This window comes from Colobus angolensis, unplaced genomic scaffold (assembly GCF_000951035.1).
Source record: "Colobus angolensis palliatus isolate OR3802 unplaced genomic scaffold, Cang.pa_1.0 Scaffold291, whole genome shotgun sequence".
Taxonomy (NCBI): domain Eukaryota; kingdom Metazoa; phylum Chordata; class Mammalia; order Primates; family Cercopithecidae; genus Colobus; species Colobus angolensis.
This window is the reverse complement of record NW_012116166.1, coordinates 3,100,591-3,121,334: the sequence shown is the minus strand read 5'-3', so window position 1 is coordinate 3,121,334 and position 20,744 is coordinate 3,100,591.

The window sequence follows — 20,744 nt, the reverse complement described above, 5'->3', positions numbered from 1 at the left end:
TTTTGAGATTTGATCTGTAGCTTTTGCATTGTTTCTTTTCTATAAATATAATAGAAATATGCAATTACAATTTTGAATTTTTATTTGGCAAAAAAGTATTTCACAGAGTATTGCTAAATTTCCTAACAATTGTTATTGTTTTAAAAATATTTGTCATTATTGCTTTAATTATACTTAATAAGTAAATACATTATGTGTGAAACATGTTTATAATTTTTTAAGTTTATTGAGTTTTTGTTGACTAATATAAGTTCCTATATGTGTGTTAGAAACAAAGATATATTCTGCATAAGGTAAAAGTCATATTATTCAAGCTTTCTCATTTTTTTCTACCAGATCTGTCAAAGACAAATAAAAGCAAGTAAAAGGATGTCATTATAACTGTTTTCACATTCCGCTTTGTATTTCTAAAGACATTGGTGGTACTAGGGTCAATTCCTTTCACTGGCTGGCATTAATGTCTGTTAGCCCCTGTTTTGGGTGATGGTGCGACTTTCCTCTTCTCCCCATTTGTCTTCATTGGTACTTGGGCAGAATTGTGTGTTTAGATGTGTGTGTTTGTGTGTGTGTGTGTTTGTGTGTGAGATGGAGGTGGAGGGTGGAGCTAAATCATGATCTCCTAGCCAGATGTCGTTTTGAACAGCAAGCTGGCCAAGAGGCCTTCTGCAGACCTGCTAACTCTCCACCCTTCATGATCCAGGTGTCAATCTTGGCAGAGGTCTCAAGGAGAGGGAGTGAGGAAAAGGGAGGTAAAGCGCAAGTGCAGATACATGGTCCATTATATTATCTCAGCTCATGAATGCTGGTGATGGCATCTGCAGTCCAAGCTTTATTTTCAGTTCCCTCTTAACTAGTTGGCCCATATTCTTCTGGCTCCAGGAAAGAAGTCTAAAAATAGACTGCAAGAGATGTGATGATCACTTTGCATTCAAAATGGCCTTACCTCCAGGAGTGACGCTTGTATATTTAAAACGTCTTTTAAGAGCAGTTTCAGAAAATCACCCTAACAGGTGCATCTCAGTGGTGGCAGCTGTGAGCTCTGACATGTGGGAGAGAGGTCAGGAAATTCAGTGTTAGACTCAGAGAAAGCCAGCCTGATGGCCAGGACACCCAGTGTGGCATCTTCTTTTCTAAAATTTCAGTAATGCTTTGTGGAGGAATTAAGGCTACTTTATGCTGTCTTTCCATTGGCTGAAGCAGTAAGATCAATAGATGAACAAAAGGAAAATCCAAAACCTTAGAATCAGTACTACTAGGATGACACTCTTGCTAATAAAATGTCACCGCACACACTTCGCATGGTTCTCTCCCACCCTCTGAAGCTTGACCCAGGATTTAACCTGATATTTATGATCAGAAGCTCTGAGGGTTGATATAGGCAAAAAGGCATCACTAGACTCTCTAGTCAGATCCCCATCTGGCATTTGAATTCTCTTTGTCTTATGCCACCAAAGTGTTCTCCCTCTTTTCCTCCCATGTCTGCATGCATCTAGCATCTCTGTGTTCACCTGTGCACTATTTCACAAGCTGTTCCCCCACCTTCAATCAGATAGCACACGTTCCTGCCCTTTGTCTACTTGAATCCACTCCACTCAAGTTGAACCTTCCCAACACATGCTCTTGTTTTGGACATCCCTACTTGCATTATGTGTAATAATATTCAATTATAGACTGTATTTGAAAAATTATTTACACTGGTCCTTAGATTGCCAAATAAACTATCAAACCCCTTAGAACATGTATCTTCCTCATATCACTTCTTGACCTAGCCTGGCACAAGTGGTTCAGTAAAACCTTGGGAGATTCTATTGCTTTTCTCTATCCTCTCCAGAAAAGAATTAGCATGGCTCCGGTTTGGTTCTGAAAAGAGAATTGCAATACCTCATATTCAAGTAAAAGTTTGAACCAAAAGATGGTTCATACGATTGTAGTTTCTGATTCACGTCTACTCTCAACTGCCTCGGTGAGAGCCTCCTCCCCCTCCCACTCTCGGCAATGAGGTGTTTATTTGGACGTTTTGGTCCATGTGCCATTTTCAGAGGCTGGAACGCTCTTTCAGGCACATGCGAGCCGTGTAGGGTGATGTGTCCCTTCTCATCATCACGTAAGATATGGTCTGCTCTGCTTTCAAATCCAAATTCCATCTATTTTAATGTACAGTAATTACACCATATCAAATTTCTGCCTACAGCACTACACATCTTACTTTCCACCGTCTAGCACCTCCTGTCATCTGCAGAGGGGGCTAGGAACAGAGTGAGCTGTGTACTAAAGAACAAACTCATCAAGCCTCCAAACTTCCCTGTCCACACTCACTGCCAGAGCTCTCCACATTAAGAAAGAGGACAACACCACCACCACTTTGCAATCCAGTCACACAGCCCGGAGTCTGGATAGCACAGAGGTTTTGTCTACCATCATTCTGAAGGAGTGTTCCAGACACCACTCCAGCCCTGGCCAAATGGAATTATACTGAATCACCCTCTTTCCATATTTATGGTTTGAGTGGGTAAGGGAGGGGTGTGGAGATGGGTAGAAAGGTCTAGCACTTTTGGTTATATGGATTCTGAAAAATCAGCTACCTTTTTTTATTCTTAAAATGTATATGTTGCATATGTTGCATCTCTAGGCTCTGGAGGTTGGTGCAAATGTTCTCTTGCTCAGGAGGAGTAAGAGCGAGAAGACGGGAGTGGTGCTTTGGGAAAGCCTGTCAAGCCAGTGTGCAGCCTATGAGCTCCCTGGGGCAGATACTAACTCACACCACCTTGAAGAATCCAGTGACCTTCAGGGCCTCCAACTGGCACCAGTGTGATCTAATTAGATTGGGCTAAATTCAATCATTTAATAAAAAGCACATAGCTGGAATTGGATTCTTCTGGCCTTCAGGTGGAATAACTTAGGGTCACCCTGAACCCATTAAACAATGTTGGTCACACAGTTGCCTTTGGTACAAAGACCAAACCCAGAAATTCCTCAATAGCAGTCCACTTCAAGGCCATGGACATATCAGCTTCCCCCCAAGTCCAATGTCCTTCCCCGCTCATTCTCCTGTCCCCCAGCTCTACCCAGCTCATGCTATTTGGGGGGCATGAATAGCTGAGAAACCTGCCATTTACAAGTATGAACTTGTTAGTTTGGAAAAGTTGAGTAGCTACTGAAACTTCTGCAACATGAGCTGCTGGGCATCAGAGCCGAGAAGACCCTGTGAGGTCATGGACAAAACAGAAATCTGAGGCCTAGAAAAATAGTCACACGATTAACTGATGGTAACCTACAGAAATGTGCCAGTTGGATGAAGCACAAATGAGAAGGATATTGGGGAACTTCCAGAGCCTATGGGAAAGAGAGTCTGGAGTAGAAGGTGGGGCCCAGCTATAAGATCTGAGTCAGAACAGGTATGCCCCAACTCAGGCATCCACTCCTGCTAGAATGAACATCGCCTGAAATTTACTTTAGTCAAAGTCATTCCACCCAAGTCTCAAGTCCAGTAAGAGAGAATATGATTATCTGAGCTGAAGTCATGTACCTGACCACTAACATTAGAAATATCAATCATCATTGACAAAGAAAGAAGACTCTCGAAGAGGTAGGCTCAAGGGTCTTCTGCTGCTTCCATAGAAGGAAGGCATTGGAATGAAGTCCCTGTCTCCCCAAACTGCACATAATCCCGGAGGGGACATTCCTCCAAGGCGACTGTCACAGGCCCCATCTGAACACTTACAGAGCCCAGCATGACAGTACAAACATTTCTAAATGTTACAAATCACATTAAAAACTATTTTTTAAAATATGATATCCTCCCACCTTGACAAATAAAGCTTCATAACAACATGGAAGGTCAGGCTTGAGTTTAGAATTTCTAAACACCTTGGAATTTTAGCTACACATGGACAATGCACCCAACCCTCCCACTCCAGCTTACTGACTACTCCCTCTCCCACTCTTCTCTCTCTTGCCTCATAAACAGCCTTCAATTCTTATGTGTAGACACCAAGATCACAAGTTCCAGCTCTGTCTACACTTGCAAACAGCAGACCCTTGACCACAACTCTAGCCCAGTGTGTGGTCTGCACTTGGGAGGTAAGATCCAAAAAAGAAGTCAATGAAGTTCTAGAAGTGGGCTTAGGGTCATCTGGGCAGGGGGCCCACCTAGCTGCTGTGGTCTAGAGCAGGAAGCATTGGCTTTATCCAGTAACATTCTCTTGTCCCGTCGGGAGGCATACAGCTACAGGAGTACCAAAGCAAGGATGGGAGTCTTCTTTCTTGTCTAGAGGCGGAACTGCACAGTTAGGGGAAATGGGTGCTGAAAAGATGGGAAAAAAAGGAACAACACACATACTCTTTAGGCTCAGACAAGGCAAGTAACTTGCTGAAGATCACACAGCAAGATAGTGGCAGAACTAGGTAGTGAATCACACACGTATCACATTAATCCAATTCCAGTGCTGAGTCATTAAAGCCTGAGATGCCTCAATGTTTTCTTTAGGAAGCTTCTTCCCCAGGATCACTCAGGTCCTCAAACCTAGAATATTGCTAGGCTTATTTTAGTAATAGAGTAAACAAGCTAATAAATGGTCCAGCTGTCCCCCTTGCCCAACATCAAGGCTTGGCAAAGGACCAGTTTCTAGAGATCTTCAATTTTTTTTCCACCTCCTGTGCTCACTACTCCCATTTTTCCCTGAATCACTCCATCATCCTATTATTTCACAACCCTGACACAGCTCGTCAAGAGCACTAAACACCACAGACGCTTCACTCCAACTTACTGAACTTCTCGCTTGCATCCTCTCAGTCCACACTCCTTCCTAATTGAGATACTTTCTTCTCTCACAGCCAGGACTTTCCCTTGTGTAGAGTTCCCCTTACATTTCTCTCCACTCCGTAGGGCCTCCCCCACCAGATGTTTAAATGCTGAGGTGGAAACTTTCTTCAGATTCTTGGAGTGATTTTACCTAAATCCTTGGTTTAAACAAATACTGGTGACCCTCCAACCTGTAAATCTCCTGGAATCCCTCCTATCCATACAAAGTTCTTCTCTAAGTCTCCTCTTGAATTTCTTAAAAATGTTTTGTTTTGAACTAATTATAGATTCACAGGAAGTTGAAGGAAAACTTACGGGAAAACTCCATACGCCCTTCGCCCAGTTTTCCCCAATGGTAACATCTTGCGTAAATATAATACAGTAACAAATCAGTAAATTGATATTGATATAATCCACAGAGATTATTTGGGTTTTACCAGTTTTGCATGTGCTCATTTATTTACTTATATGTGTGTGTGTGTGTCTGTGTGTGTAGTTCTTTGCAATTTTATCAGATATATGGATTCCTTTAACCACCACAATGTAGATAAAGAACTGTTTCATTACTACAGGTTTTCTTGTGCTAGAGCTTTACAGCTATATCCACTCCTGTCCTATCACTAACTTTACTATTCTATCCTTGAGCTCTGTACTTTTGTTATTTCAAATATATATATTAGATATATACATGTGCAGACAACCCGGACCCCTCCTCCACTGTTGAGGGGAATGTAAAATGGTATAATCCCCCTGGAAAACAGTTGGGCGTGTCCTATAAAACTAAGCATGCACTTACTATAGTTCCCAGTTTTTGCCTATAACAAATAAAGCTGCTATAAACATTCACATAAAGGTGTTTATGTAAACACAGATTTTTCATTTCTCTGGGATAAATGCCCAAGAGTATAATTGCTGGGCTGTATAGTAAGTGGGTACTTAGTTTTAGTACCCAACTGTTTTCCAGAGTGATTGTAGCATTTTACATTCCCATCAGCAGTGGAGGAGGGGTCTGGGTTGTCTGCATCCTCACCAGCATATGTTGAAACCAGGATTCTTCATTTAGCCATTCTGATTGGTGAGTAGTGAGATATCATTGTGTGTTTGCAATTTTGTAACACAACAGAAATTTATTGCCCACAGTAGTTCAGAAGGCTAGAAGTCCCAAATTGATGTCAGCAGCGCCACGCGCTCTCTGAAGGCTCAGGGTGAGGGAATCCTCCATGCCTCTCGCCTGGCCTCTGGAGTTGCCAGATGGCTGTCCTTGGCATTTCTTGTCTTCAAGATGCAACACTCCAGTCTCTCCCTCTGCCTTTACACAGCCTTCTCTTCTGCATGTTATGTGAGTTTTCCTCATTGTGGTTTTAACTTGAATTACTTCCATAGCTAATTATGTTGAATATCTTTTCGTGTTCTTTTATTTTTGCCATCTGTATGTCCTCTTCAGTGAAATGTCTGTTCATGTTTTTTTGCCCATGTTCAAATTGGATTGTTCATTTTCTCTACTGACTTTAAAGACTTCCTTCTACATTCTTGATATGAGGCCTTTATTGGATATGTGACTTGCTAATGCTTTCTCTCAGTTTGTTCATCTTTACAATTTTTTAATAGCAAAAGTTATTTTAACTTAGATGACGTCTAATGTATCGATTTTTCCTTTCATAAAATGTGTGTGTGTGTGTGTGTGTGTGTGAGAAGACTAAAAACTTTTGCCTAGTCCTAGGTCCTAAAGATTTACTCCTGTTCTGAAATAGATACAGCTTTGCACTTAAGTCTGTGATCCATTTTGGTCTGAATTTGTATAAGGTGTGAGATTTAGACGAAGGTTTACTTTCTTACCTATGGATGTCCAATTGCACCATTACTATTTGTTGAAAATGCTATCCTTTGTCCACTGAATTGCTTTTACACCTTGTTGAAATCATTTGGGCATATTTTAAACTATTTCTGGGTTCCATTTCTGTTCCACTGATCCATGTATCTATCTCCATGCCAAAACCAGACTATTTTGATTGCTATAGATATAGTAACCCTTAACATCAGTTAGACTGGTTCTTTTTATTTTATACTTCTTTTCAAAGTTGTTTTAGATCATTTGTCCAGATCCCTTTTCTTTCCATGTAAACTTTAGAATAAGATTGTCTTTTTCTGCAATAAACCTTGCTGGGATTTTGATAGAAATTTTATTAAATCTAGAGATCAGTTTAAAGGAAACTGCCATCTTTACTGTGTTTAATCTTCCAATCCATAAACATAGTATATCCTTCCATTTAGTTAGGTCTTTTTAAATTTATTTAATCCATATTTTATAATTTTCAATAAACAGATTCTATACATAATTTGTTAGATTTAAACCTAGGTATGTTTTTAATAATTGTAAATGATTTTTAAAATATTTTGTTCATGTCTGGTGTATAGAAATACAATTTATTTTTGTGTATTGATCTTGCAAACATGGTAAGTATTTTAGATCTAGGAGCATGATTTTTGTTTCTTTTTAAATGGAGGGCTGTTTTGAGATTTTTCTATATAGAAAATCATGTCATTTGTAAATAGAGAAAATTTTATTTCTTCTTTTCCAGTCAGTAAGTTTTTTTTGTTTCTATTTCACTAGCTAGAACTTCCAGTACAATGTTGAATAGGCATGATGTGAGTGGATATTCTTCCCCTGATATCAGCTGTAGGGTGTGGTGTGTGTGTATGTGTGTTCTTTACTATGTCAAGGAAGTTTTTTGGCCAGGTGCAGAGGCTCACTCCTGTAATCCCAGCATATTGGAATGCTGAGATGGGAGGATTGCTTGAGACAAGGAGTTGGAGATCAGCCTGGGGGACATACTGAGACCCCTGTTTCTACAAAAAAATACAAAAATTAGCCAGTTGCAGTGGTGTGTGCCTTTAGTCTCAGCTATTCAAGTGGGAGGATCACTTGAAAACAGGAAGTTGAGGCTGCAGTGAGCCATGATTACGTCACTGAACCTGCACTCCAGCCTAGGTGACAGTGAGATTCTGTCTTAAAAAATAAAGTTTTTCTCTATTCCTAGTTTTTTAAAAGTTTTTATCATTAATGCCTGTGCAAGCTTGTCAAACACTTTTTGTGCAACAATTGATACTATCACATGCTTTTTCTTCTTTAGCCTGTTAGTATGGTGGATTATGTTAACTGATTTTTATATAGCATGCCAAAGTTGCAAACCTGGAATAAATCTCACCTGGTCCTTGTTATGTGATGAATTGTATATCCCCAAACTTCTATATTGAAGCCCTAATCCTTAGTACCTCAAAAATGTGATTGTATTTGGAGATAGCGATTTTAAAGGGGTAATTAAGTTAAAAATGGGGCCATTTGAGTGGACTTCAATCTAACAGCATCAGTGGACTTATAAAAAAGATGAGAATAGGACACAGAAAACACAAATGGAAAGATGACCATGTGAGGACACAGTGAGAATGCAGCCATCTGAAAACCAAGGTGAGAAGCCTAAGAAGAAACCATCCCTGTAAATACTTTGACCTTGGACTTCCAGACTCTCAGAGCCTGAGTGTGGAAAGGAATCCTGCACAGTGATTATACTTTGCAGAAAGAACTCTGTTCTTTCATCTTTCTCAGTTTGCTCCCCATCACTTTTCATGAGTGCCCTACAGTACAGGTACACGTAAATTGAATGAAAAGCCATGGCTGGCTTTGACTCCATGCAGGAGTTCTCATTCTCTCTGTCTGAGCCTGTGAGGTCTCTGCCTTGATCAAGGTTTGACTAGACATGTCTCCAGACCACAACCCGGAGCTTCCGGCTGGGCTCGTTTTTCTCTAGGAAGGTCTGTCTGCTCACAGAGGCCTGGACCCACTTTGCTCCAACCTATTGATCTCCTTTGATGTTTCTCATTAACCCACAGTCACCCTTAGTCTTCCTAAAACCCTGCTAGATCCTTCCCGTGGGTTTCAACACCGGCTGGGCTCCCATTCCCTAACCTGCATCCCTTTCATCTCAGGGCCCGATCCTGTGCCCCATCAGCCACCCACTACCCCTCACACCTGCCTCTGCTCTTCTGCACCAGGCTCAGCTCCCAGTCCTCACTCCCAGTTGCACCCCTTTATCCTCCAAGGCTGACTGCACGTTCCCTGCTGCTTTCCAGTCCTGGCCACCTCTCTCCTCCCCCCTCTACTATCTCAGTCTCTTCTCTGGGTTCCGTTCTGACCATCCAGGTCCTGTAGGTCCCTGTCCTCTAACTTTTGTGGCTGAGGTCATGTGTCTATTTTACCCTTTACCCTTGCCTTTATTTTATCTCATCCACTAGTTCCCTCTTACAGTAAATTAAATATTAATTTAAATAACATTATGTAATTCAAAGCACCAGTGCTACAGAGATATGGCATAAGTTGTGCCAGTCAAATTGCCTGAAGTTTGCTTTAAATCAGTGATTCCAAGTAAAACAACACAACTACCCCAGGGCAGTAGCCTCTGTGAGAACCAGGTCACATGGAAAGTGGCAAATAATCTGTTTTTAAGGTCTCTGGACACCTCACACCAGGCAGGCATGCGGGTTTCAGAGTCAGATGTCCACTGAGCTACTATTTGAATCCCCATCCCATAGGAATCAAGGAGAGTTTCCTTCCGTTTGTCTACTCTAGCAGTTGGTACTGTAATGAGGAGCACAAGCTTTCATTATTGGATCTGGGACTCAAACCTGAGTCTGTTTGCCTCTGAGGACATTGATGTCCCCCAGAGTGGGGATCTCCCATGCTGCAGTTGCTCAGAGCCTTCAGGAGAAGACGGGTGCTGGTGGTATACCAGTCACAGCCTGGGCGTGGCTGATAGGGTCACACGGTGGCCATGTTCCCTGGGCTCTTCACTGCCCAAAGATTTTCAGAGTTCACCTACTCTGGTTTGTGCTTGGGCACTGATGATCAAGCAGGGTTCCTTGGGTCCTGTGTGTCTCCAAGGCTGCAAAAGAGCCTTCCCTTAGGCTCTGCCTACAGCACCTCTCTCTACAGGGCTAAGTTATAAGTCCACAAGAAACAGTGGGTACAGTTCAATCAGTATCTGGTAGTATATCCTGATTCCTTCCTGGCTCCCTTGTAAACATCCCCACCACTGACAAAACCTGCATTGCAAATCAATGCGTAGTTGCTCACTCACCAGTTCATCAGACATACCCAGACACATCCTCTGCTATAATCAGAATGTCCGTGTCACTCCCAAATTAATAGCAGAAATCTAGTTGACAATGTAATGATATTTGGAGGTGGGACCTTTGTGAAGTAATCAGATTATGAGGCAGAGTTCTCATGAATAAGTTTGTGCTCAGAGATCTGCCTCGCCCGTTCCACCATATAGGATGCAGCAAGAAAGTGCTACAGATGAACCAGAATGTAGACCCTCACCAGACACCAAATCTGCCAGTATCTTAATCTTATATTTCCCAGCCAGGCACGGTGGCTCACCCCTGTAATCTCAGCACTTTGAGAGGATGGCTGATCATGAGATCAGGAGATCAAGACCATTCTGGCTACCACGGTGAAACTGTGTCTCTACTAAAAACACAAACAATTAGCCAGATGTAGTGGTGGGCTCCTGTAGTGGCGGGCGCCTGTAGTCCCAGCTACTCAGGAGGAAGAGGCAGGAGAATGGTGTGAACCTGGGAGGTAGAGCTTGCAGTGAGCCGAGATCGTGCCACTGCACTCCAGCCTGGGCAACAAAACAAGACTCCATCTCAAAAAAATTAAATAAATAAATAAAATAAAATAAAATAAAATCTTATATTTCCCAGGCTCCAGAACTGTGAGAAATAAATTTCTGTGGTTTAGAAGACACACATTTATGAGACAGTTTTATAACAGTGCAAACAGACTATGACATCCTCTCACACTTGTGACACCTGTTACTTGGGTGCACACATCTCATTCCCTGTGAGCACCCTTAGGCCAGGGGTCCTATTCATTTTGGTGTATCCCGCATATAACACCAGACTTGGCTGTCAGTAAGCACTAAGAAAGCATTCAAATAAACGTCCTGAGCTCATGGGCAGCCATGTGCATATACAGTGGCTTAAAGTGCTGTATTTTGTAGGGCTGGGTAGCAAGGAGGTGTGAGGGATGGAGATGAAGCACTGGGGGGAGGCAGTAGCTACAGGAATGTGGTAGTTCAGTGGCTGGGGCCTGACCATGAGGTGGGTGAATGTCTAGGGACCTAAATCCTGGTCTTGGCTTTGTTATTTGTTTTGTAACTATAAATGGGCCATTAGATTTCTCTGGATGCTTGCATTCTCCCCACTACCCGGGTATAACAATAGCAGGAGATGAGACAGTATAGTTAGTAGGAAGGCAAAGATTCAGATATACAGACATCTGAGGACAGTGGTCTTGCCCAGGAAGACCCTGAGGAGGTGGGCCAAAAACTGGAGTAACAAAGACAGAAACTGTGTTCATGAAAGGGAGGCTTCAGCATGGAAAATCTAACCCTTTTCCCAAAATAAATTCATGAATTCAACCTAGAATTTATCAAAAGACAAACAAAATTCTTCATGGAAATTGACAATCTGATTCTGATATTTAAATAGAAGACTTTCTGTGCAAGAAGAGCCAAGAAACTGTAAAAAATTTAAAGATAAAAGAGAAGGAGTGTTTGTCCAAAATATGTTTTAATCCCATTTTGATAAAAAGCAAGTTGTATCAGCACTAGAATAGACAGAGTAGTAGAACAGAAAAGTGAATTCAGAAATAGATCTGTGTCCATATGAGAACTTAGTAAAGACTAGAGACAGGAGGGCCTATGAAATATAGTATACATTTAAAAATATATATTGAAATTCCTATCTCATACCATTTGAAAAAAATAAATGTAGGCATTACAGAATCTAAACATAAAAAACTACTATAAAATCAGAGAAGAAGATAAGAAAGTTCTTTTCAAACAAGAAGTAAAAAAGACAAAGAAAATGCTGATAATTTGACATCAGTAGATATTCAATAAATATTTGTTGAATAAATAAGTGAAAGACAATTGTAAAACTCTGAACTGCAAAAAAAATTACAGGCAAAATTAAAATAGTAGACTGTGTAGCAAATAGATGGCAAACTGACAGAGGGTTATTAACTGGAATATATAAAGAACTCCTACAAATAAGACAGGATAAGGGAGCAGGAGGAAGAGGGCAGTTCTGGAACATCCCTGGGGTGGAAGGATAGAGGTGAGAATGATCCCAGATGGGAAATCGGCCACACAGACGAGGAGGGACCTCAGGGCAGTGGTCTGGGGTCTGTGTGGCTCAAGATGGACCAGATAAGGGACACATATAGCAGGGCCAGTGGTGGGCAGGTCCCTTCTCCAAGAAAAAGGCTAAGGATTCAACTTCATAATGAGTCCCACTCCACACATCAATTTCCCTGTGTGGAGGAGGGGTGGGCAATGATGGAAGGGGCAGTGGGCTGGGAGGATATCTCAGGAGGCATCAGGATTTGTGCAAGAAAGCCAGAGCTCCAGTGAGGATGTGCTATTTGCAGGGCCAATGAGAAGGTCACTGGTGCACCAAAGTCAGGTTTGCTGGCCAGGCTGTCCCAAGGGTGATGTGAACATTCTGCATGGAGACTCTGCCTGGGCCACTGCCTACCTCACACTTGGCCCTTCTCTCAGCTTCTTCCATGCCTTGTGCAAAGTGAAGATAGAATCTCCTCCATTTGGTTTGCATGGACTCCAGGGTTTTGGCAATCACCCCTTCTCTTCTCTTCCTCCCTCCTCCCCTCAGCACTGGAGGTAAAGAAAGAGAGGGCTTGGCCAGGAGGGATGCAGAGAGCCTGCCCATGGAGGAGAAGCCTCACTGAGGAATGAGCTGGGTATGAATTGAATGTTGAGCGTGCATTGACATGTAGGAAGCCCTGCCACTGCTGACCCAAAGTGGCCCTGGCACTCACCAACCTGTCACATATCTCTGTCTCCCCAGCTGAAAAGACGCAAGTCAACTTCATGACTACCAGATTTCCTAACTCAGATAAGTATAAGAACCCTCAGACTTTTAGAGTAGCAGGGCTGCCTAAGTATGAACCCCTAGGAAGTCAAGACTCCCCTCTTCTTTCCTCCCTTTGCTCCTCCAGGCCTGGCCCAGGGCTCTACCCACACCCAGGGCTCTACTCACCATACTTCAGTAATGAGTGTCATCCCTTCCTTAAAAATCACATCCCCAAGCATATCCACTGCTGGTGAGGATGTAAATTAGCATGACCACCATGGAACACAATATGGAGATTTCTCAAAGAACTCTAAGTAGATCTGCCATTCCATCCAGCAGTCCCACTCCTGGATACCCAAAGGAAAAGAACTCATTACATCAAAAAGACTCCTACACACATGTGTTTACTAAAGTACAATTCACAATTCAAAGATATTGAATGAACCTAAATGTCCATCAACTGATGAGTGAACAAAGTAAATGTGACATATATACACCATGGACTACTACTCAGCCATAAAAAAGAATGACATAATGTCTTTTGCAGCAACTTCAAAGGAGCTGGGAGCCATTATCCTAAGTGAAGTAACTCAGGAACAGAAAAGCAAAGATCTCAACTTCTCACTTACAAGTAGAATCTAAGCTATCGGTATGCAGGGGCATACAGAGTAGTATGATGGACATTGGAAACTCAGAAGGGGGAACAGTGAATACAAGCCCAGAGGTATAAAGTTTGGGACTACCAGAGCTGGGTGAAGATTTAATCTTCCTGCCTTTCACGGAGGGGAGCTTCCTGTATCCCACCCTATCACCCTCATCCCTGGAACCACCTTCCCAGCTCCAATAAGGACAAGCTCCAGACAGGAGAAGACAGAGTCAAAATACTCTCACTGAACACCTGGGGTCTCTCCAGAACATTACTGGTGTTTGTTTGTTTGTTTGAGGGGGGCAACATTGGGGAGGGAGAATTATGCAGAGGCATAATTCTGTCCATAGTTCAGACAGTGGAACCAGATAGACTGAGTTCAAATCCCAGCTCTGCCACTTACTCACAGGGCGACTTGGCACAATGCTTAACTTCCCCCCAGCCTCAGTTTTCTCACCTATAAAAAGGGGATAATTATAGTACTGTAACTGCTTTAGACCAGTCTGGTCCAACTTTTTATTTATTTATTTATTTACTTTTTTATTTATTTTGAGACAGGATCTCACTCCTATTGCCCAGGCTGGAGGGCAGTGGCACAGTCACAGCTCACTGCAGCCTCAACCAGGGTTCAAATGATCCTCCCACCTTGGCCTCTCAAAGTGCTGGGATTACAGGCTTGAGCTACCACACCCACCTGGTTCAACTTTTATGTAACAAAGTTGTGAGTTGTCATTCAGCTGCCATGAACCCCCAGGTTGAAGGTCACATAAACTCCGCATGCCCAGATGAGCCAAGTGGGCAAGCAGGAGGGAGTGTAAGGACTCCCAAAGAGTGGGGACTGAAAAGAAGTGGACATGCATGGCAGGATCAGGACCCAATCATACTGAGTCCTGGCATCACCCCACGGCAGGATCCAATCAGATCATGCCTCCTGGCATCACCCCATTGCAAGATCCAGTCAGATCACACCTCATTACCCTATGCTTATAAAACCTGACCCAGCCTCCAGCTTAGGGAGACAGATTTGAGTGTTTCCTCATGTTTCCTTGCCAGTAGAATTGCAAACAAATTTTTCTTTTCTCAAAAGCTGGTGTCATGTGTTGGCCTCTATGTGCCTTAAGCAGGGAGCCCATTGATTCCTCAGTAACAGTGCTTGCCACATACGAGGTTGTTATGAGGATTAAATGAGATAATACTCACAAGTTGTTTCTAACAATTCTTAGCTGGTAGTGAGTACCAGGCCAGTGTTGGTTCAAATTGAAAAAGGAGAAAAGAAGGAAGAGAGTGAGAAGGAAGGAAGAATGGAATGAAGGTAAGACTAGGGAAATAGGGAAGAGGTAAAGCGAGGCACAGAACTCCCAGCTCACTTCCCACTTTCTCCTAAGCTTGAGCTGGGCAGAGGAGACACTCACCTTCCTGAGCTCCCACAGGCCCATCTCTGCACCTTCCTCTCCTGAGTGCTTCTGAATCTCCCCTCAGCCCCTGGGTCTCACTTTGAAGCTCTGTCCTCATGGGAAACCCAGACAGTGCAGAGGTGTAGCAGGATGCATGTGGGAGAGGAGGGCGTGCTGGTGGAGGCACGTTGATCTCTGGAGATCAAAGTCCTGGGGAGGGAAGAGCACCCTCCCGGCCCATCATGAGTTTCTCCACTCTATCACATTCTCACTCTCACTCTGCCTGGCTCGGACGCCCTCTGTGGCTGCCCTCTAACTACTGGATCTCAAAGGAGGCCGTTTGAATTTGATTTCAAGCCCTACTTGTATGCCAAGATAGACGCTGCCAGATAGCTCTCGCCGGTCTTATCTCTGTTACCTTTGCCCTCAAATGCACCCTTTCTCTGCTCCAACCAAATGGAGGGTGGGCACCCTCTGCCTCGGACTGGAAGAACTCTCTACCCACTCAGGTTCAAAGCTCAGTCAAGTCCCATGTCCTCCAGGAATGGGCCTCCTGCCTCCTCTGTCTTCTCTGTCCTCCTCCACCGAATTCCCTGTCCCCAGGCTCCTTGGAGCTGACCCCAATGGACTTACTGACCTCCTCACTGCTCCATCCCCAGACAGGGGCCCACCTCCATCCCAGGGCCCAGCTTAGAGGTCACACAACCAGCCCCCTTAGCACCCCAACACCCCAACGGGAGCTCCTCACATTATTTTAGAATTCCCTTCCCACCTGGAACTTCATTATTTATGGAGCCACTCCCCAAGTACGACTGTTGATCACTAGTTCAACTTTCTTCTCTTAGTCTACCTGACTTTTGCCTCCAGGCCATAGCAAAATCCATTCCGAGTGCCTTTTCCGGTGGCCTGGGGATGGAACTACCGAGTGTTCATCAGCCATTCTCCATGACGTGGAATCTTCTGCAGTCGGTTTACCCCTCCCCATCTGAGCTCCCACTGGGGAGGAAACTTTTTCCAAGTAGAGGGATGCAGGAGCAGGGAAGGGCTACTGCAATGCCAGAGTGAGGACAATGCTTAGGGCCTTTTCTCTCAACACTTTGGAGCTCTTTTTTCCCTTGGTTTCTCCCCTTGTTCCCCACCCCCTATCTCTTGTTTTCTTCTATACATTGTCTCTCTCTTTTCCTTTTGTCTTCCTCTTTGCTTGGAAGAACTTACTGTAAACCAACTTTGTTGGATAACTTTTGTAAAATAGTGCCCAACATTCATCACATTTGTGTTCAATATTTTTCTTACATATAAAGAGCTGACAGCCTGCTCATCTATGATAGATGTACTTATTTCTTTTAAACTATCACTAACCAAGCATATCATTTTTACACAGTAAGTGTATATTCAATTTTCTACAGTTTTGACTACTAAACAGCCTTACTAGTGAGACAAATGACACACATATTGCAATATTAGTGAGGGCTCTCTTAAACCCATGTAATAAGATTGCAGAGTCAATGTCCGTTCCCATTTTGTGTAGCTGAGAAGATGAGGAGAACTAAGGTGGGCCTGGCTGGGAGGCTTCTCTCTGTGAGTCTAGCACAGGTGCCTGGCTAGGCAGCCTCCTCTTCCTCAGGTGCTGACTGGCTTCAGGTCCTGGGGCTGAAGTCTGGGGCAGGGAGCTCTCTCCCACAGTAGGTTTTCATTTTACAAAAATGTCCTAAATCCTTTTCTCTTTTCTGACTAGATTCAGTCCCACCAGAGCCAGCTGCCGAAATGAGAATAAGTTTTACTCCTCCAAGGACCCTGAGCTGTTATGGATGTTCTAGCCAAGTCCTAGTGCTGCAAGGAACACAGAACCATGCACAAGCACTTACGCTGTAACTAAGGTGTAGACCCACATTCTTTCCTCCTCCCCGCCATTCCCCCTCTCTTTTATTCATAAATTGAGCTCCTACTGTGTGACACACAGTACCAAATGCAGACCTGTCCTGACCCTTCAAACTCGGTAAGTCCAGGGATGGAGCAGTTTAAGGGGGTGAGCCAAAGGGCGACTGAGTCCATGGTAAGAGAGCTAAGGCAGTTACAAACCAGGAAGACTGGAAAGGAGGACTTGAAATGGACTTGGCATCGGTTCCAGGACACTTCTGGGGTTGAAGCGTTGGTAATGGATCTGTTGCAATTCAGCCACGGAGATGATGTACGAGGCTTTTCTACTGACATTGAATCAGGTCACTGGGCCCATTGGATGCGATACAATGTCAATGAAACTGTTATGTGTTATTGATGTCAGTCATGGAATAGATAAAAACATTATAAAAATAGCTTTTGTCACCATTTACATTTTTTTCATAAATGGTAAAAGGCATCACTCCCCACCTGTCAGGGAATGAAGCAGCCAAGGGTGGGTTTTCATGCCAGTGACTGGAATCTCAGGAGGTCAGAAAGGGAGCACTCTCCCCATGAAAAGTGACTGCAGAACGAAGGCCAAGGAGGCGCCCCACTCTTTGCCCTCCAAGGGTGAATAGTTGACACAGAAGAACATAGGATGAGTGGGGTGGGGAAGTTCCTTCTTTCACTCAGCAAACACACATTGAGACCCTACAGGTGTGCTAGAAATGGGACTTGAAAGTAATCCTTCCAGTTCTGATGGTGCCCATAACCTAATATGCTCTCAGGGTTCCTGTCTGAAACCTGCCAGGTGTGGTAACACCTGCCCCACATGGTGGCTGTGAAGCGTGAATGAGAACTACAGCTGACACTCAATCCATAAGCTTGCTCCTTTGATGTGGTCATCATGCCCCAGTAATGCATGACAGTCCAAGTCTGTGTCAAGATTTTGCTTGAAGCTTAGAGAAATGTTGTCTTAGGGTCTCCTGGTTGGGCACCTGAGGAGCAGGTCAGGCATCACCAGCTCCGTTTTATATATGAAGACACTGAAATGATTTGGCCAAAGCCATGAGTGAGTGACTGGCACACTTGGTCGCGAACGGTGGTCTGGCGGACTGTAATGTCTGTGGCTGTTTTCCTGCACCTTGCTGCTTTCTCATGTGGCCAGATCTGAGGACGTCCTTGGTTCCACTAGTTCAGCACTTGAGAAGTTCCAGAGTTAATGCAGAGGCAAGCCAAGCTTGAACTTCCCGATTCCCAGGCCAGTGCTCCTCCCCTGAACCTCACTGCTTTTCTCCCCATTCACTATCCAGATCATCTATGACCATGCCTCACCCACACAAGGGTCTGCTTTATGTGGAGCCTGGCAAGGGGCCTTGAACAAGCCTAGATGTCCCCACATGGCTTCACCTGACATTGGGAGTGTCCGGCATAGTGAGAAGCCTGAGAGCTTAGGTTGGGACTGAATCTAGCTTTTACATGAATCTAGCTTTTATGTGAATTTCTGTCTTCTAGAGTTAGCAGGGGCAGGGACTTTTGAGCCTGGGGAAGCTGGAATTTCCCAGGTCCCATCAAGAAAGCAGAGCCAGCCCAACACAGTCAAGGAAGCCAGACAGCCCCAAGTAGAGTGGCATTTCCTGAGAGAACTAGCCATCTGCTGGCTCTGAGCAAAGGCACTATTTTCAGGGCCTGTACCCATGAGACTGTTGGCCCTGGCTGGGCTCAGCCTGAACGCCTAGGTGGGGATGCCCAGCTCAGGGCATGAACCTCCACAGTCCACCCACAGGACATTTTTGCTATTACCTAGGAACCCAGCTGGGCCCCTTGATTCCAGATCCACCACTCAGTGTAAGTAAAAACTGATGGACAATTATCAGATGAAAGGAGCCCATAGCAGTGGGTAGGCCCACCACCAAATAGACAAAGAAGGAAAGCAAGTGGGAAATCAGAAGAAAAGCCATAAATAAATAATAAACTAACATTCTTTATAAAGGTGAAAATTGCCAGATTCTGAGATTCTTCACCAATAAAACACTTGAGTCAGTTCTGACACCTCTATCTACATATGGAAGAACTGTTGCATAAGAGATTCTGAGCGAAAGCCTTAATTTTTTATTAAAAATGTCGGTGGAGAATCTGTTGCAAAAGGCAGCTTTCGACATACACGTTTTTATTGGGAGTAGCTAAGTAGAAATTCAGACTCCAGGGAGGTCCAGGCTGCAGTGAGCCTTGATCATGCCACTGCACTTCAGCCTGGAAATCAGAATGACACTTTGTCGTAAAAAAAGCAAAAACAAAAAAGCAAAAAATAAGAGAAATTCTGGCTCAGCCTCCATGATGCAGCTGGATCCACAGCTTTTCAGGCACGATCATTGCTGATAATAATTTCCATGTCCTCTTCTTGCAATCTTCTATGGCAGTACCCTCACCTCTATACCCCACCACCTAGGATGGTGTAGAGTTTTACATTTTTTTAGTTTTCGAGACAGGGTCTTGCTCTTTCACCCAGGCTGGAGTGTGCTGGTGCAATCACAGCTCATAGCAGCCTTGACCTCCCAGGCTCAGGCAACCCTGACAGGCTCACGTGATCCTCCCAGCTCAGTCTCTCGAGTAGCTAAGACTACAGGTGCACACCACCATGCCCAGCTAATTTCTAATATTTTGTAGAGACAGGGTCTTGCTGTGTTGTCCAAGCTGATCTCAAACCCCTGAGCTCAAAAGATCTTCTCACCTCAGCCTCCCAAGTAGCTGGTGTCACAGGCACATGTTACTATGCGCAGCTAACTTTTAATTATTTTTGTGGAGGGGAGGGTCTCACTATGTTGCCTGGGCTGGTCTCAAAGTCCTGGGATTACAGGTGTGAGCCACTGCACCAATGTGCTGGGCAGTCTGGACCTTTTCACTCACCACTGACCCTTCCTTAACTCCCGGCTCTTGGCTCTCCGTTGATCCAAGACTTGACTTCTTTCAGACTCACATTCCCATCCTGCATTTTATTTCTAGGATAGTTACACAGTTTCTCCCTCACCACAGGACCACCAACACAAAAGTGAATTAATTAACAATGTAATTAACTGGTAGTTAAGAGTGTGGACTCTGGGGTGGGCCCTGAATGTGAGCTGTGTCTCACTCTAAATAGCTGTGCTATTTCCGATGACTTTGGGCAAGTTAAATAACCTCTCTGTGCATTGGTTTCTTCATCTGCAAAATCCAAATATTAATACAATGTACTTCATAGCATTGTTGCAAGGATGTTTATGCATCAATAAATATAAAGTTCTAGAACAGTGATAAGCACACAGTTAGTGTGTTCAATAAATGTTATTTTTTGCTGCTGTTGCTGCTATTGTTTTGACAATAGCCTATATAGAGAGGTTTGGAGTGTCTGGCAAGAAAGCAAGGCCTGGGGTAAGTTATGCTGGCTGTTACCGGCTGCTTTGGGCCTTGGCAGAAAGTGATAGGTGCCTTACCACTGCCTAACCCCAAATCTCAGAGAAGCCTCTCTAAAATGAAAATAAAATTATTCATTTCCTTATTTCAGCTTCATCACTCAAGGAGCCAGCTGTCCAGTCCCAGATCACATACTAAAAGCAGCTCACAGTCAGTGCACTGCTGCAAAATCTGTCTGCATAGAGAACTTGAAAAAGGATGTAGCACTGGCATTGACTACCATATCCATCCATAACAATGGTTTGGTTTGATTTCGGCTCTGCCACTTGGGAAAAGCCCAACTTTTTCCAGGTAGCCAAGGGTTAAAAGCTCAGCCTTTAGCTTTATATGCAAATAGATCCGGTTCTGAATTCCAAGGATCTCCTTATATCCATGTGTCTTTGAGAAGTTACTCAACATCTTTAAGCCTCAGGTTTCTCATTTTCAGAATGGGTATAATAATACAGTTGATGAGAGAATCAAATAGGATCAAAAATATTGCTCCATATGATGCCTTACATAGAAAAGAGATAAGAGATTGTGTTTTATTGCTTGGCAAAACAAAATGAAACGAAACTAGCAGAGAAAGACATTAGAAAAAGACTCGTAGGGGCTCACAAGGAAAATGTAAGACACAATCTTTAAAATAATTATGTTA